Genomic DNA, 8,964 nt, shown 5'->3' with positions numbered 1-8,964 from the left:
CTGTTCCTAGTTTTGTTGTTCCTTAGTGGAAGGATGTGGTCACATACTGCAAAATGGTCAAAAACAAAAATATTTCGTTTACTTTCATCTAGAAAACCGGTTGTTCTTCCTGCTCCTGTTTCATTGGGGTATTGTTTATTTCATAATCCAAACAGAACTAGATTCCCTTTTGATCCCAGCCTCTTGTATTTCTTGTTCTACAGTAGGGTTGGGCTATGAATTTTTCCAAGGGACCATATGAAGATCTAGGACTGTTGTGGAGGGCCGCTGTTGTTGTCCTGCCAAATACAACCCACAGGCTGTAAAATGCCCAGGTCTGTCCTGCAGCCTAGTATTAATAACTTTGTTACTAATAACATTGTTATTACAATACAATGTTACAACAATAACATTGTTACTTTAGGTTTGTTTCTTAGCTTCTTCAACCTTTAGATCTTTATCTTTTCTATGGTTTGAGGTGTCTGTGTGTCATAAATATGATCTGAACTGAATATCATTTGAACTGCTAAAGAAAAATTTTGTGCGAATGGGACTTTAGTGATCTAGGTGAGTGGATTCTACCCATTACATGTGCATGGTTTAAGACAGGGGTGTCAAGCTCGTTCTCATGTGATGTATCGTGACTTTTTTCTCCTTTGCTAAAATGAGGGTGGGTGTGGCCAGTGTGTGACACATCTGTTCCGCTGGCCGCGACTTTGATGCTCCTGGTTTAAGAGAAGCAAAAGGCCAAAGAGAAGGTGGCTAGTTGTGATTTTTTATTTACATATGCTACACGGATAAACTTTTGATTACAAGGGTAGAAACTCTGGTCTCTGGTAGAGAATTTTCCGCTGCGAAGATGAGAAAGGGATGACGGGATAAACACATGGGATGAAGCCAATGTATATGTCCGGAAAATTTGATTGAGTTCTATGATTGGCTGTTTTTAGAGACTTTGGAGACTGGGAAGAAAGAATAGTTAGATAGTACGTATTGGCTTCCGAGCTGGATGGTAAATTTGATTACCTGAATCTGAAATATAACATTAATTTTTGATAGAGAAATGTTGGTAGTGAAATATGGCACCTCTGTTGTAGAAGAGGCCTACTTCTAAAAAAAAATATGTTTGCATTCTTAAAAATAGTGGAACAATTATTCACATGCCTTGTTAAACATTTTCTTAACTGAACTTGTTCTTTGCAAATTTATTTAAGAATGAGGTTAAAAAAAAGGATCTCTGATTTTGATACCTAAAATAAAGGGAGGTTAGTTCAAACCGCTAGTATTTTTTCCTAGAGGAAGTCAAAGCTTCCTCTAATGAAGGATTAGTCTTTAGATAGCTTAGCATTAGAAGCATTTACAGAGAAAGATACAAATCCTGTTAATGCCTTGTATATATGTGCATATTTGGAGGATATAGAGCTTGAGAAAATCACAGTAGAAATCTTTCAGGTATAAAATTAGTAATAATTAAACTGCAACAAGCTTTTAAGGCAGTGGTTCTCAACTTGTGGTCTGTGGACCCCTAGAGAGCTGCGATGTTGTCACATGGGAACTGCAAAGCCTTGAAGAAATGTTATGATTTACATTTTGAATTAAGTCTTGGGGGTGCGTGGCCACAAAAGGTATTTAAAGAGGGTCTGTGGTAAAGAAAAGGTTGAGAATGACTGCTTTAAGGGATCATTGCACCACACAATAAGGGCAAAGAACTTGATATTTCCCTGTTATCAAAATGTATTGAGTATTTAATTACCATTTTGCTTTGCTTATGTGCTAAATCAGTGGTGAAATCCAATTTTTTTTACTACCGGTTCTGTGGGTGTGGCTTGGTGGGTATGGCTTGGTGGACGTGGCAGGGGAAGGATACTGCAAAATCTCCATTTCCACCCCACTCCAGGGGAAGGATACTTCAAAATCCCATTCCCTCCCCATTCCTGGGGGATGGATATTGCAAATTCTCCATTCCCACCCCACTCTGGGGCCAGCCAGAGGTGGTATTTGCCAGTTCTCTGAACTACTCAAAATTTCCACTACCGGTTCTCCGAACTGCTCAAAATTTCCGCTACCGGTTTCCAGAACCTGTCAGAACCTGCTGGATTTCACCCCTGTGCTAAATAGTTTTTTTTAACCTTGTAAATAAAGTTTTAATCAAAGGGAATTTTAAAATCCTACTGCTTTTGTTATATCCAGGAAAAACTAATGAACAGAACTTGAAAATTGAAGCTTATTGCACTATATAAAGTATTTTGCTGGCTCCTATGATTAAAAAGCTTTGCAAGTCAAGTTGAAATAGTGTCTGTTGCTTTGAAGAGTATCTGAATTGTGAAGGTTTAAGTACTGACAACTTTGATCTTGTCTTTAAAACAGCTGCTTTAAATATAATATAGAATTGCAGTGAAGAACCTCTATCTTATGGTATGGTTGTGCACATAATAAATAGATGTGAGATTGGCTTTGTAAGTTTGGGAGATGGTTAGCTGGTCAGTGAAATAAAATAAATCATGTTGACATTCTTCATAGGAATAATATACATAATGTTTTTTTTAAAATGGTAGCTACTTTTTTGTAGAGAAGTCATTTATGAAGGGTGTTGCAGTCAGAAACAAAACCCAGGTCTTATATCATTAGAAGTGTGATGCATATTGTATCTAGTTCATATAGGTAACATATGGCATAATAAGGGTGAACAGCTCAGATAACTAAAATAACTCTTATTTATTAGTTAACTTTATTATAGCTGCTCAACTCTGATTTTCTAGAGGTATGCATGGAATGGGAATCATTCTTCATTTTTCAGCTTGGAACAGAGCAACTGTGTTTGAAATAACCTGTGAGAACATTTTTATTTGGTATGTTCTGGGGTAACAAAACTTGTTTTATTCTGACTTTTTTGTGTGTTTGAAGACCTCTGTTTCACTTTGTTTCCAGGTCAGAACACCAAAAAGAAAAAAATGGCCTGCTTTGAGATTGAAACTTTGTTTCAAATTTGCTTTATATGACTGGGATTATAAAAATGTCCATGCTTGGTTCCAGGGCTGGAACAAAACAGCGTGTTTGTTTCCGACCTCAGAACAAATTACTGGAACATTTTGCTTCAAGATCAGAATATTTGAAAGAGCTCTTCTGAGCTGAGAACATTTTAGACATCTTGTTTCAAGTTAGTTTTTCCCCTTCAGTTGGATGGAGCTACGCTGATCATCAGTTAGCCTCCAGGTGCAATTCTGACTACTGGTTAACACTTTTAAAGCTCTAGCTGGCCTAGAGCCTGGAGGTATCTGAGATTGCTTTCTGCAAGTTGAATTTATCCACCCAGTGAAATCTGGTAGAGAAGGCTTGCTCTCTCATCAAAGAGAATACCAGATTGCAACCTCTCAGTTAAGCCCCCCAGAGGTGGGTTTCAGCAGCTTCTGACCAGTTCTGGAGAACCGGTAGCAGGAATTTTGAGTAGTTTGGAGAACTGATAAATACCACCTCTTACTGGCCCCGCCCCCATCTATTCTCAGCCTCCCAAGTCCCAGCTGATCGGGAGGAAATGGGGATTTTGCAGTAACCTTCCCCTGGATTGGGAAGGGAATGGAGATTTTACAGTATCCTTCCCATGCCATGCCCACCAACCACACCTAGCCATGCCATGCCACGCCCACCAAGCTACACCCGCAGAACCAGTAGTAAAATTTTTTGAAACCCACCACTGAAGCCCCCCAAATCCTGCCTTCCACCCCCAATCTGCTTCCAAATAACCCGAACACATTCTTCGCTCTTATTATGTTTTTGACTTGTAAAAAGAAGGTTTTTAGAAAGGTATTCAGGGATATAGCTCACCTCAAATAATGGCACATCAACGTTGTCACTATTAAGGTTACAATATTTGGTTTCTTGTTATTTTTAACTTTCTTTCTTATAGACCACTCAGAATCTCTGGAAATAAGTTGACTATAAGACATGTATGCTGAAGAAATAACTAAATATTGCTTGACTTGGAACATTTCTCTCCCCTCAAGAGATTTCAAGAAATGATTCCTCTTGGAATGATGTTAAAGCTATGTTCAGCAATTCTTTAATTTATAAGATATTTCATCTCAGAATACAGTATAGGACAGAAATATTAAAAACATCCTTAAACTCTTCAAAGACTAGGAAACTCTTTTGTTTTAAATTTTGTTTGTCAAACAGCTGACTGTAAATGGAAGCTGACCTTTTTCACATTCTGGTGGGTGATACTGGATTGTCTAGATCAGGGGTGTCAAACTCAAGGCCCAGGGGCCGGATCTGGCCCATGGGGACTTAGATCTGGCCTGCGGGGCTGCCCTGGAAACAGCAAAGGACTGGCCTGCAGTGCTTCTGCCAGTGAAAACAGGCTCCCAAGCTCCGTTTTTGGCTGCCACAACCTCCTGCAACCATCTGCCAGTGAAAACAGAGCTCAGGAAGGCTGCATGCTGGCGGAGGGTTGCAGGAGGCTGTGGCAGCTGAAAACGAAGCTCAGGAGCCTATTTTCACTGGCAGAGCACTCTGGCCGCCACAGGCGCCTCCGACATGAGTGACGTTGAGCTGGCCACGCCCACCCTGGCCACGCCTACCCAGCCCCCGAGGTCAAAACATAATCTTGATGTGGCCCTCAATGAAATCGAGTTTGACACCCCTGGTCTAGATTGTTGTTGACTTCATGAACATTTTTTAAAAGAAAAAGTACAAAAAGTGGCTTTGTTTCTTTTCAACTCTTCTGTGCGATAGACAGCTCAGGAATTTACTGTTGGTGCCTGTTCAAGAACCAACCAAGTGTATTCAGCTAGGTACTGTACCTGTGATGACTTCCTGTAGCCTACGAGGGCTGTATTTTCTAACTTGGTGAGGTTAACAAGTAGATTATTTTTCCTGTTTTCCTGTTAAAAACAAATCTCTTACCATTTCATAACAGTGGTATAACAGGTTTAAATAGGGACAGTGTTTTAGATTAGAAACTATTTTGGCTACTTGTTTTGTGAAGAAAAAGTCCGTTGCATTTTTTCTCTTTGCTTAGCCATTTAATGAGATTTCAGCTCTGCTGACATTTTTGGCACCAATCTTAATCGTAGACATCCATGAAAGGCAGTCGTTTCTCGGCAAAGAGAGTTTCTGGTTCATTTTGAGCAATTTTCTGGATTATATTTAAGTCTCTATATTTAAATGGAATAATGATGTCCAGTTTTAAGATTCAAGCTATGTTTTTTTGTTCTTTAGTAATGCATTTTATTATTGCACTTCCAAACAACTCCAATCCAATCAGAAAACTGTTGCTATTCAGTATTGTAAAAATAATATACTGTTATTATGTTATGCTTTTTAAAAAATCTATAATCACTGCTCAACAATAATGCACATTTCTGAATGAAACTGTGATTGGGCAGTGCCTATGTATTTTAGTATGGAACGTACAGGCAACCATAAAAATTCATATTTTATTTATCTGTGTCCTATTTCATGAAAAAATGGGTTGCCGATAAAAATAATAGCCACCATTATACCCACATATGTTGGTTCTGATTATGCAATCCTGGTCTTGAATATGCCAACTTAAACCCTATAAAGTACTTCTTTATTAAAGAGCACATACTATAGCACTATTATTATGTTACTGCTTGGAAAGAGTGAGTGAGAACTGTCTATGGCACCCTTGTAGAATATATGGTCTCTAGGGAAAGACAGTCAGGGATGCTTGAAATTAAGGGTTAGAGGAATATTTGCATACAACTTTAATGTAATTTTCGCCATGAGTATATGTCAGTATATTTCAAGTACTTCCTAGTTGGAAGGAGGTAGGAACAGTGCTTGGGATTGTCAGGTGGCCTCTAGAGAAACATTCTAGCTTGCATAGAAAAGCATAAGTATGCATGCGGTTAAACTAGATCCAGGATGTGCTTGAACTTCCTGGACAAAATGTACCAAACTAACTAGCACTGTCATCACAATTAGGGAATATTGAATATGGGCACAAGTACATTTTAAGGTGATAATTAGTCTACACAAACTTTTTATTAGTAAAAAGCTTTAAATAACTGCTTTGTTTGACAATGAGGCATTAATTCATGTTTGGCAGTGGAGATCAAGTCTATGAGCTCATTTAATGAAAATCATGGTTTAAAGAAGGTTGTGATGAGGGAATGTATACCAGTAGACAATATAAGAGTTAACATATACAATGAGTGATAACAAAAAACAACAGGGAAGGAGGGAGTAGTTCTGAATGAAAGAGATTTGATCTGTTACAGTTAATTAATCCATGCAGGAAAATGAAGTTATGGGTTTAGTTATGAAGAGAAAGGTTGCTTATGAAATATAAACTGAGAATATTTTACTCATTTATCCAATGTTTAAGGTTGCCATTCACCAACAGCTGTGAATAGTTATTCATGCATATTATGGAACAGGAATGAATAAAGAAGCATGATTGATTAGATCGTTGACTGAAAGATAGGACATGAAAAATAAATGAGAGGTTCTGAATTGGGATACATGATTAGTGGAATCCATTAGTGGAATGGATTTTTGAACTAAATAAACGTTGAAGAAATATATAAAAGTGAAAAACAAAAGTGAGAGCAGAATAACTACAGAAGCTTAAATTAATTTTCTAACACAATCAGTGGAAAATGGGTTTAAGAAAAGAGGATATCAAATTTGCTTGAAATAAGTGAAATAATTATGAATTAAGAGTGCCACAGAAAAATCAAAGAACCATGCTTTTTGGAAGTATGAAAAGGGATGCTTACTGGAACAATGATGTGAAAGAGACCGTGGGTGAGGAACCATATATAACAGAGTATGATTGCTCCAGAAAATGAGTTATTTATTTATAGAGGAAACAAGATATTGCAGACAAGGAATGATTAAATGAGGCAAAAGGCCTCATTCACTTTTTGGAACTAAAAATTGTGGAAGTATATTAAAAGGTCTACACAAGAAACCTGCAGAAGAAGAAATGGAGCTAAAAAGTGATGAAGTGATTGGTGATGAAATTGAAGAGAAATGTTGGAAGGAATATTTAGCGAAATGTGTGAGAATAACAGTGATATGTCAAACAGGGACATTGAAAGGAATGCTATGTAAAGAGCTAAAAATATTTCTCCCTTGAGCAGGAGATACAGTTTCTTCTGTTTCTTTAGTAATAACCAGATGCAGAATCAAATTGTTTACTTTTGATAGCGTGAAATCTAATTTTAATAGTCAGCTGAGGGCCCAAATGATTTACATCATGTAAGATATTTTGTATGATGGAACAAGGAGTATTGATTTGAAAATTAATAAATCAAAGGTCAAGGCAGTCGTGCTGGACAAGAAAAATAGAGTGAATAATTGTAAATTATGCATAAATTGCAAAAAACTAGAGGAAGGGGATGAATTTGTGTATTTGGTAGTGATTAATAAACATGAGAAGATAATTGAAGCAATTTTAAGATGTATAAGTATTGTTACAAAGGTAAAGTCTATTGCATATATGTGGGCTGTTGCAAGGAATGAATGCTTGTGAAAAAGAGCAAAAATGTCTCTGTATATGGACAGCCTTCTGCCCGCTTCATTTTATGGAAGGGAGGATTAGGCATGTCTGGAGAAACGTAAAAACTACCAAAGAGAAAACCACACCCCCAACACTAAGTAGTACTAAATCAATGTAGATTGAATACAAAAGCGAATGAATGAAATAAATGGGCTAAGGTGATATAGACATATAAAGACAATGAATGACGATTGAATTGCAAAAACCAGAAGATGAAAGAAGAGTGAATGGGTTGAGAGGAAGGGGAAGTAGAAGTCATGATTGGATGGAGATGATGAAAAGAGAGAAGAGATATTTTGAAAAAACAAAAGGCAATACAGGAGATAATATATATCTCTTTATACTTTATATAAATGACCTTTGTGATTATATTATAAGCAACTGTGTTCTCTTCGCTGATGATGTAAAACTAAAACACCACTGACAATGCTGCTACTCTACAAAAAATCACCTTGATTTTGTGTCAGAATGGTCAAACAATTGGCAACTCCAAATCTCAACCAACAAATGCTCTGTCTTACACAATGGCAAAAAAAATCAGAACACAAAATACAAGCTAGGCAGATACGACCTAACAGACAACCCTCACTCTGTCAAAGACCTTAGAGTACTCATCTCAAATGATCTAAGTGCCAGAGCTCACTGTAACAGCGTTGCTAAAAAGCATTAAGAGTTGTTAACCTAATCTTGTGTAGCTTCTTCTCCGGTAATATTGCACTACTAACCAGAGCATACAAAACTTTTGCCAGACCAATTCTTGAATACAGCTCATCTGTCTGGAACTCGCACTGCATATCGGACATTAATACAATTGAACAAGCCCAGAGATATTTCACAAGAAGAGTCCTCCACTCCTCTGCTCACAATAAAATACCTTATGTCACCAGACTTGAAATTTTGGGCTTAGACAACTTAGAACATTGCTGTCTTTAGTCTGACCTAAGCATAGTACATAAAATCATCCACTACAATGTCCTTCCAGCCAATGAATACTTCAGCTTCAACCAAAACAATATACGAGCATACAATAGATACAAACTCATGGTAAACCAGTGCAAACTAGACTGCAGAAAATACGACTTCAGTAATAGAGTTGTCAACACCTGGAATGCACTATCTGACTCTGTGGTTTCTTTCCCAAACCCCAAAAACTTTAACTTTAGACTGTCTACTGTAGACCTCACCCCATTCCTAAGATATCTTTAAGGGGCATGATTAAGCGCACCAGCATGCCTACCATTCCTGTCCTAATGTTTTCTTTTATTCATATCCTGTACATGTATTTATAATTTTGTTTACATTTGTATCTGTCATAAAATACATGCCTGATGAAAAATACAAAATAAAAATAAACAAATAAATATGGATTATTGGGAAGCAAGGATATTTTGCAAGGATGGAAAGATGGCATCATATTTTGATGACAAACTAGATTTAATTAGATATTTGTTCTT

Source organism: Ahaetulla prasina, chromosome 2 (genome assembly GCF_028640845.1).
Source record: "Ahaetulla prasina isolate Xishuangbanna chromosome 2, ASM2864084v1, whole genome shotgun sequence".
NCBI classification, from domain to species: domain Eukaryota; kingdom Metazoa; phylum Chordata; class Lepidosauria; order Squamata; family Colubridae; genus Ahaetulla; species Ahaetulla prasina.
Note: the sequence above shows the minus strand (reverse complement) of the source record.